Genomic DNA, 20187 nt, shown 5'->3' on the forward strand with positions numbered 1-20187 from the left:
GCAGTATCTTCTGGAGGCAAACTGAGCTGCCTGCCAGTGAAGGGATACAGAGACTATACATCCCAATATTTCACTGAGAGGAGCTTTTCCATGCAAGCCATCAAGACAGACACCAGAACTGGTCAGGTATAGCAGTCCAGAATTCAGCATAGGCCAACAGGTTTTAAAGGGTAAGAAGCATTACTAACATGAGAGACATTGTTGCCACACGTTAATGTTTATTAGAAATGTACTTAGGAAGTGCAACACTTTCAGTTTTGTAATTCCCATCAGCATGAGCTGGATTTCAGTAATGCCTCACAAACCGCGTTGTAGATGGTCCTATCCATGTTTCCTATTTTAAATTGCTCAAACAAACATGAGACACTATGCACCTCAAGCACATGGAACCAAGTGACTATTTTAAGGGGAAAAACAACACCATAGGTCCATCAGGTTATTCAACAGCAATAAATGTTTCTCTACATAATGAAGCATGAATATTATACTAGTCACACAAGACCGCCATACCCTCTTTGTGTCACTAAGCAGCACATAAAAGAAATGTAAGCCAGTATATGAAGGCAATGATCAAAATCAACCTGAAAGTACCAGGGGAAAAACAAGCTGCATATAATCCTTCAAACTTCATATAAGAGTGGTATGCTCTTAAAAGAATTTAATTAAACAAACGGGTTTTGGCAAACGATTAAATATGATACATTCACAAAAGATGGGTAAGAGTTGTACAACCAATAGGACTAAAAGGAAAGCAACACTGCCCTTTAAAAGATTTAACTGCTCATATCATCAGCAAGAAAAAGCCATCAAAATTTGGCTGTTCTTTCAGATGCATTCCACTTCCTTTCATCTTGAATGAGTTCTCCTCAGGCTCCCATGGAAAAGCAGCTGTTTATTGGACAGGAATAAAACAAATAAACTGTGAAGCTAATATAAAATTCAGCTCCTTTTAAAAATCTCAAAATAAGACTTATTCCTTTCCTCCACCCACCAAACTTTGCCAGACAAGAGCTAAGTAATATTGGGTAATACCAAGGCAGGAGAATGAGCTTTTCTGGGAAGAACAAGATTGCTCTTGCTTTCAGAACCATATTTCAGGCTGCCTTTACAAAAACGAGGGGATGATAAAAAAAACCAGCTTCTTGAAGCCAAATTAATGGACACTGAAAGGTCAGTCTGGAGACTTTGTGCCTGAGTCATAAGCAAACCAAGACTTCACTATCCTTTATGTTCTGTATCACAGCAAGGAAATTAATCTGTGCTGTATGTCCCTCTGTTATTGTATACAATTGTGGCTTATAAATGAAAATTTAGATGCAGGATCCACATTATCTGTGTGATTCTACTACAAACAGTACTTTATATTAAAACAAACTCCTTAAAATAGCATTCATAATCTCCATAAAACAAACCCCAAAACCTAATCTATGTGATCCCCCAAAATCTCACATATTTTCCAGAGTTGCTCCTGTTCCTTTCTTTTTTTTTACTAAGATTATTCCCTATTGTACTAGAATTCGTTTACAGTTCTAAATAGTGTTCCTTCCTGTATTCTTTTCTCTGAATGAAAGCCACATTACTGAGCACTATTTGCTACTTTCCACTCTCTGCAGAGACTTCAGGCATTCACTTCCACAAAAGGGCAAGATGTTATTCTTGATCCCTTTGTTTCTCCAAAACAGTAGCAATAATAAATGCACTATCCACATCACCAGAGATGTGGCAGGCACCTCCGAGAAAAAAAAAATCCATATCAAAAAAGCAAGGATTAGATATTTTTTTTCCTTTGGGCTAGGAAAAGAAGTGCCAAAAGCATCCCTGACACAATAAGCTATATTTTCAGATGTTGCTATGCCTCCATTTGATTACAGAAGGTAGAAGAGAGTGCTTCATCATCACTGATATTTATTTCCAATCGTGGGAGTGAAATGACAACTGACATTCAGTGGGAAATGAAGCACAAAGAGTTTAATTGCCCACCTGTGTTCATACTTAGATCATGCTAAAAATGCTGAAGGACATGTCAGCCTTGTCTGCATTCCAGTTATAATCCCCAGAATCCTGCAGACAACAAGGACAAATGTGCTGAGAAATTAATTTAGCCAAGTCAAATGTCTTTCCAAGCATGAATCGAGCCATATGGTTTTCCATGTAACACATCTATAGTTTAAATTTTCATCTGACATACTTAAGACTCAAAGGAATAAATACATGCATTTTCTCACTGAAGTGCCTAAGGATTCTATCATTATTAGTAATATTATTGTTCCCAACAAATAACTGTTACCTTCTTATATACACCTTCTTATATACACATTTCTAAACTAAGAAAGAAAAACCTGATTCAGAGCTCAGGCTCCCCATGAAGTATTTCCTGTAAAGGAGCATCACTAAACTGCCTGGTCTGTGTATGGCACAGAAAGATTCTGGACTTGGTCACTTGCTGTTGAGGATCTTTTTCTGTCAGGCACCTTAGGGCTCCGCAATCTGTGCAGAGCATTAACAAATCACAATGCTCCTTGTTTAAATCAGAGTGGTATCTTAGACCTATTTTGCCCTTGTTTTACATACATGTAAGTGACAGTTAAGTGTGTATCACCTGAAAAAAAGATCCTCAAGTCAGTTGTGGAAACAGAGGTAAGAAGGAAGAACTGCTGAAAAACATTAGGAAGGAATGACACTAGGGGTCTTTTTTGCTTTCAAGAAGTAAGAAAGATATTGGGAAGGAAAGAAAACAAGAGTCAGGTAGAAAAGCAATGCTGAGAGCACTCAACAATAAGGAGCAGGTATTGGATATGCACTGTATTTCATATCAAAGGAGTATGTGAAGCTGTATTTGCTCTGTAAAGAACATAAAACCAAATAAGAGATGTGTATCTACCTAATTTAAACAGACATCATTAAGACAGATGCTGAAAAAAATTCAAAATATATAGAGTCAGTATTAATGTAGAACACACATTCAATCTCACCTATCTCATTACCAAGACTTGTAGCAGGTGATTTTGTGAAGACTGAAGCAAGAGTACTTCACATTTACTAATCTCAGTTGCAGACCTCAAGCATTCTTCTCCCATAATCATGTTTGCTGTGGGAGGATGTGGGGGCTGTAATTGTCCCACTGAGGGCTTCTGACAGATGATTGTATTTCAGATAGCTGAGCCTGTGAGGCTGTAAAATTTACTTTGACTTACTACAGTAAAAGTAAATCAAAGCACTCAGAACACTGGCAAAAAAATATGAAAATGTCTGCTCCTAAAAAGATGCTCTGCAAAAGGAAAGGATTTTTTTTCCCTTTTTCATGTAATTTTAAAGATTCCAAGTAAATACAGTGAATCTTACAGAAGTCTGGGAAGCAGGGAGTGAGCTGCTATGAAAATTAAACTGAAAAGTTTCAAACACTTATACTATACACTATACACAAAAGTGAGACATACATTCACATAATCTAGGCCTCCATCTTAAAGGCTGTTTCTCTTAACAGAGACTACTGTTACAAAACTGAAACCAAGCAGCTCTGGATGCAAATTCATACCAGCCTGTACAGTTACCCATACATACCTTGAAGTTATTGCTTTGTTCACACTGTTTTGAAGAGCATCAGGTAACTGTTTGATGATGTTACATATGTTGGGCATATGTGCTCCAAATTAAATCTGTACAAAAAGAGTAAACAACTTTTTTAGATTAAACTTTGAAAGAGGAAATGAAGCTGCATTCTTGGCCTTCTGCATATAAGACTTGTCCTTTTGAAAATGTTCATAAAGCAGCCAGTTAGCTCAAGATAATACCATCTGTTCAAAGTGAAAAAACACTTTTCCCCCAGAGGGGCATGTTAGGGCTACTGGTGCTGGAGAAGGAAGAAATATTTGATTCACTGCCAGTGTCTGAACTCTCAGAACATTGCTGATCACGGCTCTGAGAACCAAGCTCAACACCAGAGCAGCTACTTATTTTTGTTAACTTGTTCATAGTTTCCCAACTTTTTAGCTCACGTCACCATTATGAAATTTTAGCCTTCCCATCTTTCACAGTCTGGTTACACCTTTTTCCCCACCAGAAGTGGTGTATGAATGATAATTGTAGTTCTGCCACACATTTATAACACTCCTTTTATAGCATTAGCTTGAGTATCTGCATTCATGATTGAGCAATTAATGAATGAGGTTTCTTATTTATAATTCATTAAGTCTTTGAAGCATTTCAGTCCATAGTTTTCATGGATTTAGGAATCCCAGATGGAAGCCTGTAAACATCTTTAATCTTTCAACCCAATATTGTGATCCATCAAGCTCTTTTTTCATGCAAAACTTCTATGACCTTCAACTGGCATCATGACATGCTGGTTCTAGCCACTGCAAATACTTGAGGAGCATGGACTTGACTGCTGTGCCCAGTTAAGGTGGGAAAAATTTAGACCACAGCAGTTCAGCAGAATGAGTGGTTTTCTAATAAATAATAATCACACAGTGACAATTCCCTTATCTTTTCCCAGTTGCAATCCTATCCCCCCCACACACACAGACTTCTGCTGCTGGCTGCTGAAAGACTGCAAATTTTCATCTGTTGTTCTTTGTGGTATCTTAAAACTCTGAAGACCAGTCTACTTTTAAGGATTGTATAGCTCTAAGTCAGTTAAGAAGATGTCTTTCATCCTAATGATAGAATATAAATCACCCAGACACTCTAATATTGTAAAGAGCACCTAAAACTGGTGGCTGATTCGGATTTGCCATGATTTGCCAACACAGACTATCAATCTAGCATTTGAGAGCTTACTCTCAAGAACAGAAGGCACTAAATTAACTTGAGGCATACAGCAGACAACGCTGGCAAATGGCAAACTGAAATTGCTCCATTCAGGGAGCATATGGTTGGAATTAGCAGGTAATAGTTTAATGTAGAATATAGCACACTTTCATAACCAAAGTAACACACTCTCATTCGGAAGAGTACAAGTACCATTCGTGGAGCACTCAATATTGAAGTTTTTCCTACTATAATACATAGATCCATCAAGCCTGTAAGTTTAACAGTAAACCTGCCTATGAACAAACACATACCATTTATTTTCAGTCTTGATTGGCAGCTATACACAAGGCACTGAACTAAAAGCCCTAAGACTATCTGTTCCACACAGAGAAACTCTAAATGTTCAGAACAGCTGATTACATTACACTGTTTTAGAGTTACTCATCCCACCCCATACAGCTTCTGCTTCCAGCTAAAAGCACATTTGTTATTCATTTTTCCAAGATAGCTCATGGGAGAAAACAAGCCTTTCTTTCTGTTCAGATTTTTAAATAAAACACAGCCAAGTAACAGAACCAAGACAGAACCAAGATATGCATTTGACAATGTTTAGATGTAACTGAAATTTACGCTTCCTCATTCAGGGCAAGCTAGAAAATCCCTTACGTGCTATGAAACAGGCTGCCTGAGCCCTATGTACTTTCAAAAGTGCCATCCCTTATTTGAGGGCACACCATCAAAAACAATGGCCCATTAAATTAGCATATCAGAAAGAAAAAGATGGTAAGAACTGTGGATTAGAATCTTCTCAATAAAATACTCAGGGTTTAGATATTCTTGGCAGTGTCACTAGCATTAAACCCCTTTTATATATCCATAAATGATCATGAGCTTTGAAAGTAAGGAAATGGTACAAGGAACTACATTCTCTGCATGCCTGGCCACAAGGATGCTGTTGGCATCTGGGTTTGACCTGAGGTTTGAACAGTGAGAAATCCCTTCAGAATCTCATCTACTTGCTCCTCCACAGCTCCTTTTAGAGTTGTTTTAGTGTCCACAAAAACTTACCAGAAACTTAGATTTACTGGTTAAGCAAGTTCTCGAGGACTCTGAAAACAGCCTTCCCTTTCTCTCTCTCTTTACTGTTTTATAATCTGTACAGATACAACCCCATTCTAGATGTGGCAAAAAGTATTCTTCAATGCTTAGCAGGCCCCTCACCTGTATCATTGCTTTAAGATGCTGCTTAGAGTTCTGCCTCAGCCCAACAGAAATCCTCCCACTCCCTTTTATGATAAACAAGTGTGGGTGGGAGCCTGGGGCTCTCCTCTTTGCTCCCAAGATACAATACAAATATGTAGCCAGCCTCCATGCAAAATTAAAAACATTATTAAAATATTTTTGCAGGCTGCATCTGTTTTCAACACCCACCGCCTTGCTCCTGCCTTGGTCCTACTGCCTACTGATGTGAGCCTGTCAGCTTTAGATAGAAACCATTTTAGAGAGAGGGACAGTAAGGCTAATGACAGCTAACTTTTATTATTCAGGTTGCATGTGGCCAAAGTTAAGGACTTCTTTTTTGCATAATGGCAAGATCTCTGCATGTACACTTATACCCAGTTTTAACAAACAAATAAGCTCAGCCTGTGGTAGCAGGCAAGTTCATTACTGCAGAACTGTCATGAAAGTAACTCTTCAAAGACCATGTGGCACCTTCAGCAAAAATTACTTGGTTTGCTGTTTCTTCCTGATGCTCTTTGACATCTCCAGGAGGGGTGGATGCTTTCTGTGCTAGGGTAACTTTGACATTAAACAGGTCTGAACTTTTAGGTCTGTCCCTGATCCAACTAAAACTTGGAAATGACAAATTTCTGTTGCTCTGCTTCTTAGACATATTCCACTGTTAGTCTAAACATACCAGTCAAATTTTCCAGCTGCCCAGGCAGCTGTACAATTATTAGAAAGTTAATTCCAGAACCACTGCACTGAAATTGGTTTTTAAGAACGATTAACCTATGTAAACGTACATTGTCAGCTTGGATTCCTCATGGCTGTTGAACATGCTGTATATATTTTCTAAGCCATATTGACTGAATTTTATAGTCAGCTGTGAATTGGGAAAATGCCAAGGGTGCTGTGAAAACATACAGGACATCAGTGTTATTCTTAAAGTTTTCTACAACTTCTGCTATTTACATAATGAAATTTGAACTTTTTTCCCACTGTTATTATTTACATAATAATTTAAACTCATGTTTTCTTAAATACACTGGCTTGAGAACATGTGAAATAAAAAAACACCATTAAAGTCTTTAGTCCCATGGTCTCACTCACTAGCAGTTTCTATTAGTGTAGAAATGAAAAAGTTTTAGCAATGTAGACAGTTGCAATTGAACATCGCCTATAATGTTGTCAGGAACAGTAACACACTTTGAACGTGAGATGAAATGCAAGAGGGGAAAACAGTAAAAGTGGATGTTATTGTTCTAACAAACTATCCAAGTTTATATTTGCTTCCCCCCACCTTCAACTCGGGAATGGAAAAACCAGTGTATTTCCCCCCACACCATAGATACTTGAGGTCAGCCCTGCTTCACATGGGAGATCAGACTTGATCTCTCTACCCATCTAATCATTCCAATTCTAATTCTAATCCCCTTAAGCAATGCACTTGAAAATGGCTAGAAACTGCAGGGTAAGAAAGGATTCATATGACTACAGTACCTTTCTGACAGTAAGAAGTGTATTTGCTTAATGACTTTACAATTTAATTTTGGTCCTTCAGATTCTACTCTAGAATTGGGGTAACAGCAGAAGCCACATTGTGGGATAGCAACTACAGTGGGCAGCCAAGTGGGACCGTGCCTCAGGGAGTCATGATGAAATAGGGAACACTAACCTACAAACCAGTCACAAGCTGGAAATACTTGCACCATGAGATGAACCACTGCTTAAAATCCTAGACAAAGTGCCAGAACAAAGATACACTTGCTGAGAAATAGCCTCCTCTGTTCAGGATCACACTGTCAAAGAAAATGGATGTGAGCAAACAGCAAACAAGCGATTGTCAAAGATTATGTATTCATTAGGGATGTTTTCCCACAATGTTGAAAAAACAGCTGTGCCAGCACCCTTTTCTAGAGCCGAGCCTTAAACTCTGAGGTCTTGTCATTCACAAGGAACACCAACACAAATTCAGAAGGACAACTACAGCTAAAATAGAACAAAACCAGCAGGTAAGAGCAGTTTCATTGTTGCCCACCTTAACAAAGGAAAAGTCAACTGACAGAAATACATCTTTTATTTTTCAGTCCTCCTCACAGCAAGATAAGAAAGCTCAGTTTATTCTATTACTCTGGATTTGCACAAGGATAACTAACTCCAGTAACATCACTTCAGTTATTCTGGCATAAACCCAGTATAAGCAAAAGCAAAATTTAGTCTCTTGTTTGTTCTTTATAAGGCTCCTGACCCTTAAAGCATCAGACTGTTTGGAAACAATCCCACAGCCTTCAAGTTAGGAAATCAAAAAAAGATCTGACTTATATAAAAAATACAAGTATGCCAAGTAAATTTAGTATTGCTTTATATTTTACTGACTTAAAAAAAGATGTTGGTGGGTGTATTCTACTACTGAACCTGCTGCTTCTCTCCATTACTTTTGGGCAAAATGCCTTCCCCCCCCCTTAAATGGAAACCACAGGTCTTGGCTAACTGCTTCATGGAAGAATTAAGAGTTTGATAGCTATTATGAAGGGTTGGATTTTATTATAGATAAGAAAACATTTATTTCTGAGGTTTTTTAAAGCATGGCTGTTACGAGAATAACAATAAAAAGTCATCCTGTCTGTCACAATAAGCCTGGCATAGGATACAGTACATATTGTGCAGTCTAGAAGCAATATAAAGATTTCTGGTCTTGAAGTACGGATTTGGAAAGAAGGACAAGTGGGCCTTCTCTGGTAAAGGTTTCACCCCATGCTGCCAATCATTGCCTTAAATTGCTTTTCCAGCTTTTACTCTTGAGGAGATGCCTTCATGAAACAAATAGGAAGTGGAGCAATGGCATCGGTGATGGATGGAGTATAAATGAACCACAAGACCTTCCTTTTCTCTCCAGGGATTGGGCTGATTGACAAAGTTTAAATTCGCATTACAGGCATATTTCACTTGTGGAGCTTGAAAACATCAGAGATCAGTCAGGAAATGTAACACCATCTTTTTCTTCCTCTTTTTTTCAAAGGAAGCAGGACTAATTTGGTAACTACCATGGTTCTGACTGCAATCACTCATCTAACTGCTTACTTAATCATTTGGACCTGAACTTCCCAAGTCTGACAGAGTATAGAAACTGTTTGTGGAATACAGACATCTTCTCAGATGATGCACTGGATTTGTGCAAGTCATTTGTCACTGTCCTACATAACATCCTTTTCTCAAAGCTGGAGAGACTGAAACAGGTTGCTCAGAGAAGCTGTGGATGGTCCATTGAAGTGTTCAACACCAGACTGGATGGGGCTTTGAGCCCCCAATCCTGCAATAGCTGTAAACATCCAAAGAACTTGGAATGAAGTGATCAGACACAGTACACATGCAGAGGCCACACCTTACCCAGATTAGCATGGGCCAGCTCAACTGTCACACAGCAGCCAAAGAGCTGATTTTAAGGAAAGATGTGCACTTGCTCCTAAAAAAGGCTAGTCTTGCCACAAATCTTTAGTTCAGAATAAGTAGAGAAAGTACTTAGAGTTTGAACTAGCATTTGTATAGCCCCAAAAAGATGTCTATGAAAACCAGTATCTAGGAATGGTAACAAGGCGTAAAACCTGTGTTTTAAAGAAGGATGATTGTTCTCAGAAATAACACAGCTGAGAGCTAAAATGAACCATTTCCCATGGTAGTGATTGCTGAAATCTTGCTACAGTGTTCCAGTGTAACCAGAACAGACTAAGAACTGGTGACAATACACCCACATATCTAAAACAACCATGTCACAGTCAAAAGAATATATCTGATATTATTAAGGACCATGTAGCCTCACGATTTTGTTCTAGTAAGGCTATAAATCACTGCAGCTTTCAGCCTTCTCTGCTTCGCTACATTTCTGTAGGGAATTTTTGTTCCCTATCTCCCCCCAAGCTAAACAAATGAAACATTTACTCTTGGAGTCATCAGAATTACAAATTCATATCTCTGTGTAATTTCAAGAAACTGGAACACTCCCAAAGTACCACAGCAAAAAACAACTCGGAATTAGGTACAACTGTAACCAAGTTGGAGGTTCAAAGTAGAATGCCAATCTACTCTCAAGTTTGGAGAAACTGATGCTGATCCTTACAAAAAGGATAAGTAACATTAAGTTCTTTTAAATATTCATACATAAGCAGGAAAGAAAAGCATAGAGCACATCAGAATTAAGTGTGCTCCTAAGTAACACCAACAGCTTTCTCAACACACACACAATTCCCCACACCCCTTCCAGAAGCTCTACATCGGCAAAGACAATACAAGCTGCAGGAAAGCTTCTGATCTAGATGCACAGCTTTGAAAATCAATAGATCTAATTTTATACATTTGAGAAGAGGAATATTTTTACAAAAATCCTAGCAGTAAATGGTTTTATTTTTCTCAACTGTGTTTAAGTTACCTATCATTCTCACTCCTTCCCCAATTCTTAGAGATTTTAAATATAGGGTTGAGTTAGTAGTTTCTAACTGCAAATTCCAGTTAAACCCAATTCCTTTATGAATTGCTTTGTATAATGTTTCATGCACTGATACTTTACAGATTGAGCTATTCTTTCCAACTTGCAAGGTTTCAGGTTACACGAGAAATGGGCAAAATTCCATTGTTCTGTGTGTGCAAGTCCATTAGAGTGCAGAAAGATCAAATATGCAACTGAAAAGACAATGTTCATTTCTATCGTATACCTAAACGAACACGAAAGTAACTCCACACTCCTGTCCATATACTGTTACTTGCTTGTCTGTTCTCAAAACCAAAGTTTTATTCACAAACTGGAGGAGACAATTTTTTCCTCCCCACAGAATTTAAACCCATGCATGAAAGATTTAATGGTTTAAACCTTTGTGCTGTATTAATCCTAAAAAAAAAATAGCACATATTTTACCAGCTTGCTGTCTTATGACAGGAGACGGAACTCACCAGGAGACTCGGTGCAGAAGCATTTGAAATAGATGGCCACACACAAAGAGTTATGGACAATGGCTCAATGTCCAGCTGGAAACCAGTAACAAGTGGTGTCACTCAGGGATCGGTGTTGGAACCAGTCTTGTTCAACATCTTTGTCAGGGACATGGACAATGGGATTGAGTGTGCCCTCAGCAAGTTTGCTGATGACACCAAGCTGTGTGTTTCGATCAATACGCTGGAGGGAAGGAATGCCATCCAGAAGGACCTTGACACACTTGTGAGGTGGGCTGATGCCAACCTCATGAAGTTTAACCATGCCAAGTGCAAGGTCCTAAACCTAGATCAGAGCACCTACTTGTAGCACAGCTACAAGTTGGACAAAGAAGAGATTCAGAGCAGCCCTGGGGAGAAGGACTTGGGGGTGTTGGTCAATGAGAAAATGAACATGAGCCAGCTTCAGTATGCACTCACAGCCCAGAAAGCAACCGTATCCTGGGCTGCATCAAAAGGAGCGTGACCAGCAGAGCGAAGGAGGTGATCCTGCCCCTCTACTCTGCTCTCGTGAGATCTCACTTGCAGTATTGTGTGCAGTTCTGGTGTCCTCAACATAAAAAGGACATGGAACTGTTGGAACAAGTCCAGAGGAGGCCACGAGGATGATCAGGGGACTGGAGCACCTCCCATATGAAGACAGGCTGAGAAAGTTGGGGCTGTTCAGCCTGGAGAAGAGAAGGCTGCGTGGAGACCTCATAGCAGCCTTCCAGTATCTGAAGGGGGCCTACAGGGATGCTGCAGATGTATTATTCATTAGGACTCCAGTGACAGGACAAGGGGTAACAGGTTCAAACTTCAACAGGGTAAGTTTAGATTGGATATAAGGAAGAAATTCTTTACTGTTAGGGTGGTGAGGCACTGGAATGGGTTGCCCAGGGAGGCTGTGAATGCTCCATCCCTGGCAGTGTTCAAGGCCAGGTTGGATAGAGCCTTGGGTGACATGGTTCAGTGTGAGGTGTCCCTGCCCATGGCAGGGGGTTGAAATTGGATGATCTTAAGGTTCTTTCCAACCCTAACTATTCTATGATTCTATTCTAAATACTTCTATTGTTTCAAACTGACACCTTTAAGTGCTTGTTTGGGTTGTGATGCTTCAGATTTCAAAATGATTGTCATCCCTGCCAATGTGCCAGTAAATATCTTTGAGCTAGAGCCTTCCACCATTCACAGGGGAATCAAAACTGGTGCTAGCTATTTTACCTGACCTTCATGTGCAGGCTTCTGATTTTCAAAGTGCTTGAAGAAAAATCATGCCTTTTGTTTCTATCTTGGAGGATAGAAAAGAGCACCTTCTTATTCCAACTAACCTTAAGGCAAGAGAGTTAAATTCAACCTTCCTATACAATGTATGCTAGAAATGATTATATAGCTATGTACAATTGTTATTACACCAAATATCAGAAGACCAAGACTACTGATACCATCTTAGAAAGCAATTTCCTTTAAGATTGGTACTCTGTGTAGTGCTTTGTGATAGAGACTTTTTTTGTTTAACCTCTTACCCTTACCAAGGAGACCTCAATGCTTACCTGACCTTTCACCTATGGATCTGCATTCCTCTCCTTCCACCTCTGTAATAACTACTTAAGGACCTAATGTAAGTGATACTTTTGCAGTGTACCAGAAAGCAGAGACCCAGCTTTGCTGGCATTTTCTGGGTATGGGTATTCTGACTAAATTTCACTTCCATTAATTACTGTCTGCTTCCCCATACTCATCTGCAGTTCAAATTGGAGAAAGAGTTTTCTACTGTCTTTCAACTGCTGCACACCAATAGTTTATTCTCAGGTAGCTTATTTCACTAGAAACTTCAGTAATACCAACTGAATGCACCTATGCAAGACATCCTTGACCCTTCAGCATTCCCATTATGTCCATACACTTTTTGTGGAACAACCAGCAGGGTGAAGCTGACATAAACAGGCACTTGCACTGAGACACCAGCAGACTGGGTTAGTCTGTAATTTGTATTCTTGCACTGTTCCTCCAGGATGATTGCATAGCTATTTGCAATGCCATAAAAAGGTACAAGAGACCAAGCCCTGCCCTTCTTGGTCAGTCATAACCCTGTAATTTGTGGTAGAAACAATCCTGGTATAGTAGAAGGGGTGTGATGGACCATGCTTAGGTGTTTTATGCGTGCCAATAAAGTGGAATGAATAAAAACGTTAACGTACAGCAGGAATGAGGAAGGCTTCTGGCACAGCTCAGCTCTGGCAAATCTTCCACCTCATTAATCGTGTGCTCTCAACTCTGCAGTAAGGACATGTTTGCTCCTCAGTTATTCCGCGTTTAAATATGGCCTTGTCCATGTCCTGCTATGTAACATAGTACCTGGGACTGTTCTATATGACAGGGGCTTCACTACTTTAAGGGAAGTGTAGTTCTAAAACGTTTAAGACATTTTATTTAGCAAAGCCATTAGCATGATGGCTAGAAATACTTAGAGAGCTGAAAGCTAAACACAGACTTTTCTTAAAGGACAGGTTTCATAACTAATTCAAGATGCTTTTTAAAGTAATAGAAAAATGTAATGAAGTAAATAAGATAAGTAATTAAGCAATAGAAGTAATGAAGAGCAATTTAAATGTACCTAGGGATGATTCCTGTTTCAAAAAAAAAAATTAATGACCTTCCAATCACACATCCTTTCATTCATCCATAATTACAACTGTCTATTTTCCTCTTTCTTTGCTATCATGTTTTTTCAAACTTTGGAAAAGTGGTTGAAGATGTTGGCAGCTAAAAGTAAGCACAGACTGCATAAAAGTTCCACCCCAGGCCATCAAATATATAGGACAAATAAAGGTAAGTTAATACTGTTAAACCAAAGCTAAAATCTGACCAAAACTCCTTCATTTTTAGCATTTTTCATCTTTCTCTACTGTATGACTGCCCTAAGCAAATAAAAATGGTGTAATTAAGTGACTCTACAAGGAAACTACAATAATGCACACAAAATGCATGGCTATCTTAACTGAGGAAACTGATCTGTCAGAAAAGCCTGATTTAAGACAGAATTTATGAAGGAAAGTTGAGACATTAAAAAAAGTCTGCTGAAACAAGCAGGTTTTGAAAAGGTAGAAAAAAGATTTCATAAATTTCATTCTGTGCTTGTATCGACAGCATTAAAGTAGACTTCAGTCAGAAAATTGTTACAAGCTTTGTCCCAGCTTGTTAAAAACACCTATAACATGAGCAAAAGTGTCCAAAGCTGGATAAAGTACTTAGTTTCTAATAAATTCAGTATCTCAGATCTGCTTCCTATCATGTTATAATCAAGATCACTTAACTACAAGGCAATCTTCCATCCAAAACACGTAAAATGTTTGTGATATATTAATGGTTTAGCAATAATACCTTTTTTCTCCTCTAAGCATTTAATTAAACCCTTGCAACATCTACTCAAGTACTTCCAAGAATCTTTCATGCCTGTTATCGCCATCTCTCAAAGAAAGCTATTATTTTACTAAAAAACAAAAATATGAACAGTAGAATTATCAGCATTAACAAAGGGCAAACGAGAAAACTGAATTAGATTTTCTATTCCTCTAACCTTTATGGAAAAGGGCTGACAGTCTCAGAGTTACAAGCCCAGTGGTTTTGCCACAGTATTTCCTATTATCATAATAAAGTATATAAACTCTGTTAAGGGAAAAAAAATCCAATAATTTCTTGCAGAAGCAAGTGGATGTCAACACCATAAAATGCATGCAAGCAATTTTTTTCAGGGCAGGGAGGGAGAAAAAGAAACAGAATGGTAAAGCTTATTCCAATGGAAATGTAAGCATACCACAAAATGAAGAGTGGGTAATTCTGATCAATTTAGCAGGCAACAGTCCACCTTTAAAGTTACACTATAGTTTGTAAAGTACTGGCATCAATTTGTATATGCTTATGGCCCTAAATCAGATTCTAAACTTAAGTGCTGGATATCTACCATACCCCAACAGCAGCTGATAACATTTGAAATGAGTGAGAACAGTTCTTTTGCTATGCAGGTGTTCAACTGTACTAGAAGTTTACTTATTTCTTAAAGGAAAAAAAACCAACAAAACAACAAAGAAATCCTCACTTTGAACACACCACTCACAATGTTCTTTCTTTGCTTCTTAACAAAGTAAACTTCATTTCCCCAGGCAGTTGATCTATTTAGGCTTTACAGACGTTAATTGGATTTTAAGCAGAGACTCTCTGATGCACTCTGCGTGGTGAAACAGAATACACATCGTGAAATGTTCTCACTGTATACAAAAAAATGCTGTGCTAATGCAACCCACTGATTAAGACCTCTGCGAACAGCAGGAAGCTGTTCTCTAATGCCAAGGGAAAAGGTAGGAAGGGAAGAACTATATGGCCATACAACAGAGAAGTAGCAGAAAGCCATTAAGACTCTCCATAGTGCTCCTGAAATAGAAAGCTCACTCAAAAAAGAAGAGATGCCAAGGCTTTGAAAACAAAAAGTATTTTGCTTGTGCACCTCAGGCTATTTTGTATTCTACCTACCTACCTTCTACTTAGAGAAGACTGCCTACACAAATGCTGAGATAAGAACAAAAGGATCATAGTAGAGATAAAAGTATTCATCATTCAGGCTCAACAGGAAACAAAAGTACATTACTAAGCAGAAACTGTAGCCCAAGTTCTGCACTCAGTGTTTGGCTCAATGCTGCAACATTAACAGCTTCAGCCCACATACTTCAAATTCATCCCTTTGGAAGAGCACAACTTAATCCACATTTTCAGATGAGAATTTTGGGTGAGATGGTTTAGTGTGAGGCACCCCTGCCCATGGCAGGGGGGTTGGAACTAGATGATCTTAAGGTCCTTTCCAACCCCAACTATTCTATGATTCTAATATGACTCATGCTTTATGGCTCTTCACTCTGTCAGGCCAGCAGGGACAGATCAACAGAAGCAGAAGAACACCATGATGAAATACAATGATGGCATACAAAAATAGCTGAATCCCCAAAGAACTTCCTTTCCCACAAAAGAATCTTAAAAAGATTAGTCTGTAAAGAATGAGGAGTTAAACCTTCCTTAGCATTTCCAAGGTGGCCTTCTAGAGGCTGCTTCAGAACAAGGGTTAATCTAGCCTCTGGCAATTTGCTCTCACTCTGTTGTAATAAAACACTTCTAATCCCCAACAGGAACTGTCCCTCCCTGATAATACAATACAGCTGCAACACATCAAATGATACAAGAAACAGAACAGTGTTCGCTACAAACAGTTAATCTGTTCCCAAAACTCACTCTGATGCACAACTTAGTTCATGACTTTTAAGGAGCAACAGTTTGAAAACCAACAAAAAAACCCACCAAACACTCAAAGACTACAGTCAGTCATGAGCACACCTTGTACACTAATGTATCAGTTTAGCTAATACACTTATAATCTCAATATGAAAAATGTTAATATATTTTAATGTTTTCTGTAGTGTCAGATTCCAAATAGCTGTATTACTTTTTAATTTATACTTTATCTAAGGTGTCACAAGTTTTCCTTCTAGGGTATTTGAATCTCTGTTCTTCTGGCAGACACAATATCCCTCTTCAAATGTAGACCTCAAAGCTCTACTTTCTAAATACAGAAAGGACTCTTCAAATTCAGTCCAGTACAGAAGGATGTTGTGATGGACCTAATTACCATGATTTCCAGACGTTTTTTAGCATTTATGGAGATAGTTTTCCAGTGACTGAAGGAAGATACAGAAAGAATCTTCTGTGAAAAATTGAAACTGAAACTATACCACGAAACCTCAGTAAGACTACACACAGTTTCATGATGTATTAGCATCAAAGTCCATTTAAGTAGCTAGAAATGGGTTATCTGTTGTGCCCATGTGTGGCAAGAGACAGAACTTGTCACTTAAACCAGAACAAGTATTCAGAAAGCTGTGCTGTAAAGGGGATCAGTAAAAGGATCAGGGAAAAAAATAGCAAACAACACAACAACAAAAATCCCACCCAAACCCACACAAAAAAAACATCAAAAAACACAAAACATTCAAAGAAAATCACACACATGTACCTCACACAGGTATTTTTTGTGGTGGTTTCACAGTCCAGCTTAGAGGAATACTACACAAACAATGCAACAATAGCCACTGAACTGAGAACAAGAAAGCTAACTGTTAGGGCAGGTCTGCCAACCAAATCAGGAGCTCACAAAGTAATAACTCTACCCATCTTAGCCAAAAGTCGATCTTCTGATCATAGTTGCACATGATTTGCCATACTAAACAGCAGAAACCTGATTTAATGGAGTAAGTACAGGCACAGCAAAGTACCTCATTTTATAACAAACCTTGTCATCTCTACTGCCCAAGTACACAGCTTCACCTGATCAGAAGGTACTAAACTTGTGAGATCACGTGTTTGGTTTTATGAGAAACAGTATTCTCAGCAGAGAATGAGATGAAAACCACCATCTCATCCCTACATTCTGACTAGATCTCTGTAAATGACAGGCTCCATCTTACCCACTGACAAACCACCCCCTGTGACTTTGGTATTATGGAAAGCTACAAACACTCCAATAATTTCTTAATTCCTAGCTTTAAAATGTCCCAAACTAACCATTTCAATAATTGTGTGGTCTGAGGGGCAAAAGGCATAATGCTTCCCTTTTATTTTGCTTTTACCTCTGCTGCCCCAGCTAATAATGTTGTTGAATGTGATTAGCAACACCGGCACTTCAGCTCAGAGAACTGTAATCTAAAAACACACTTGTGTTTTTCATTTTCTTTCCTCCTCTAGAAATGGATTGTGTGGAGAGCAGAACTAAAAACTGCTGTCATTTTGTTACTCAGACAGGTTTAGGGCCTAAAAGACAAAAAAGTAAAAAAAAAAAAAAAACAAAAACCAAAAAACAAAGAGAGTTTATGGCACTCAAGTAAAGCAATTCACTAATCTGAAAGTCTGGGGTTGGTCCTGCCCTCCTCCCCACTTCAGGCAGGGCTGATTTCTTCCCCTTCTTTGCTGTACTTACCTGTTACAGTACTTTGATACCTATAAAGAGGGAAAGACTGAAAGCAGTTGCATTATTACAAAAGGTATCCCAACAAAGAGATACAGGGAAGAGAAGAGGGTACCATGAATCTTAAACATAATGATAGCACAGAAATAACTCTTCTTAGAATCCTGAAGTACAGGCCTTCAGCAGAAATGACAAGGAAGTCTTTCTTTCATGTATTAGGATCATTAAGAGTTTCAACTGTTTTGTTTCAGCTACTGCAGAACACGAAAAAGGTGGGAGCCAGAGAGAAATTCTCCCACCCGGGCTTAAGCTGTCAGAATTGAAATGAAGAGAAGAAATCAAAGAAAAAAGAATCCGTGCTAACATCATATGACTCACAAGCTTTAGCAAACTGCCTTCAGAAATACTGCTGGGCAGTAAAGGCTCCCTTGTCTTTCTCTTTTCCATTTACACATCCCAAGATTTGCTGTGAAAGGAAACACCGATATTTTCCTCCAAATCTTTAGGGAGAAACAGCTTCATGTTTTTGCAGCTGCACTTGCCAGAACACTGTTCCCACCAGTCCCTTGGCTCTTTGCTCAAATGTCCCATAGTTCAGATTCCTTTAAGGATAACTGTAGAATCCTCATATCAGCCCCCCAAACATAGACATAACCCCTACCTTAAGTATTTCAAATGATTCTCCCATCTTGCAGTTGCTATAGCTCCTGCTAAGCAACATCCCCACAGAGAACCCAACACGGCACAGGGATCAAGTCAAAAACATGAACTTTTCTCTGCTTCTTTTTCTATTTCAGGATCCAGGAGCTGTCAAAGGTGTACATGATCTGTTCAAAGCAGCAGATGGGTACACGTGCCTTGAACTTCGAAGCTGCTCCCCTGGATCTATGCTGGGAGCTTTTACAAGTTCCTTCACAAAGCTGAGAGTATCAGAACAAGGCTCAACACCTACAAAGAGAACATTTTTCTTTGCTCTCCTTGGCAGCATTCAGCATGTTTATCCTGTTAATGCTCACAGCTTTGCAGTATCCACCCCATAATAAAACTGTACCTCATTAAAGAGAGCTGTAAGACAAACCAGCCCTGTAGGCCAGTTATCTTGACTGTGCCTTTTGCTTGACTCTGGCCACATAAGCAGTCTAGTAAAAGGTTAAGAACATGAATATAGATAGGCTAAATTTAAGGGGGGGGGAGAGGGCGAAGAAGGGGGTGCGGGGGGGGAGGGGGGGGATATGTAGGAATATTACCAGGCAAGAGCATGGATCATAAAATCACAAATACCTTCAACAGCTCCAGAGTGCTTCTTCTGCATATGAAGTTAACAAGGTTTACTCATCTGTAACGTTCACTTAACAGTTTTATATCTGCAGGGACTATCCTCATCCCGAAAAGGATTTGCTTACTGTGCTACCCTACATTTTACAAGCTTGTAAAAAAGAATTGGTATTCCACAGCAATTAAGACCATACACACTATACCAGAGCAGAGAACAGTGATGCTCTTTGTTGTAGGGCTGTTCTATTTGAAATAAAGAATGGTTAGGAGCACTCTGCCTCCAGATTGTGCCCAAGTCCTTGAGAAACTCACTGGCAAACATTTGCCTTAGAAGTAACAATTTAAAACTCAAAGCAGCCTTGGTTGCTTCTGCAATATTGAACTGCACGTAATTGCAGCTCAGTAGTACAGCACATGCAACATGCTGCCAACCTCCAAGCAGGTGTCAGGCTGGAATACTGCTCTTAATGGCAGAGAACTGCTCCCTCACCCTCTCTCAGATCGGTTTCACAGGTACTGCAACCAAAATAGCGCACTCAGTATTTATAGCCCCACAAAGCATTCCAAAAGGTTTAGTTATCAGTGTGTGAGGATGGACACACCCCTCCGTCAAGGACTGAAAACAGAAGACTGTTAAGGACTCCTGATCCAGGTTTGGTGAGTGAGGTAGTACTGCTCCGCACAGCAGAGACCTTCTATGAGCTCAGGGTTTCCCTGCAGTTATTTACCCAGTGATATCCGAGAACTCCTTAACTACTCACCCTGAGCACAGCTAATGATTACATGATTAATCTCTACAACCCTTGACTCTAAACAACTTGTCAGCTCCTGTTGACAAGAGCAGTTGACAAAGCTGCTTTCCCAGCCCTTCCAACACACAGCAAGTCATGCAAAACAAATTCTTAGAAGTCAGTGGCTTTCCACTGCTCTTTGAAAGGGTACAGTACAATGAGATTTCCAGTAAATGACAG

At 39.2% G+C, this 20187-nt stretch overlaps 1 long non-coding RNA gene across 2 annotated transcripts in view; it reads right to left on the bottom strand.

Annotated features, from left to right (window-relative positions):
- Positions 1-216: 216 nt before the first annotated feature.
- LOC115945346 (uncharacterized) overlaps positions 217-20187 on the bottom strand; it is a 38280-nt gene continuing 18309 nt past the window's right edge. Inside the window, exons 1-4 of one of the 2 annotated variants that reach the window (XR_004079709.2) lie at positions 19223-19637; positions 3562-3656; positions 1981-2061; positions 217-888 (exon numbers count right to left, since the gene is read on the bottom strand). This is a non-coding gene — a long non-coding RNA (uncharacterized lncRNA). Of the gene's footprint in view, positions 889-1980; positions 2062-3561; positions 3657-19222; positions 19638-20187 lie in introns of those variants that run through there. The other variant, XR_004079710.2, reaches the window with a different exon arrangement.

The sequence above is a fragment of the Melopsittacus undulatus genome, chromosome 9, assembly GCF_012275295.1.
Source record: "Melopsittacus undulatus isolate bMelUnd1 chromosome 9, bMelUnd1.mat.Z, whole genome shotgun sequence".
NCBI classification, from domain to species: Eukaryota; Metazoa; Chordata; class Aves; order Psittaciformes; family Psittaculidae; genus Melopsittacus; species Melopsittacus undulatus.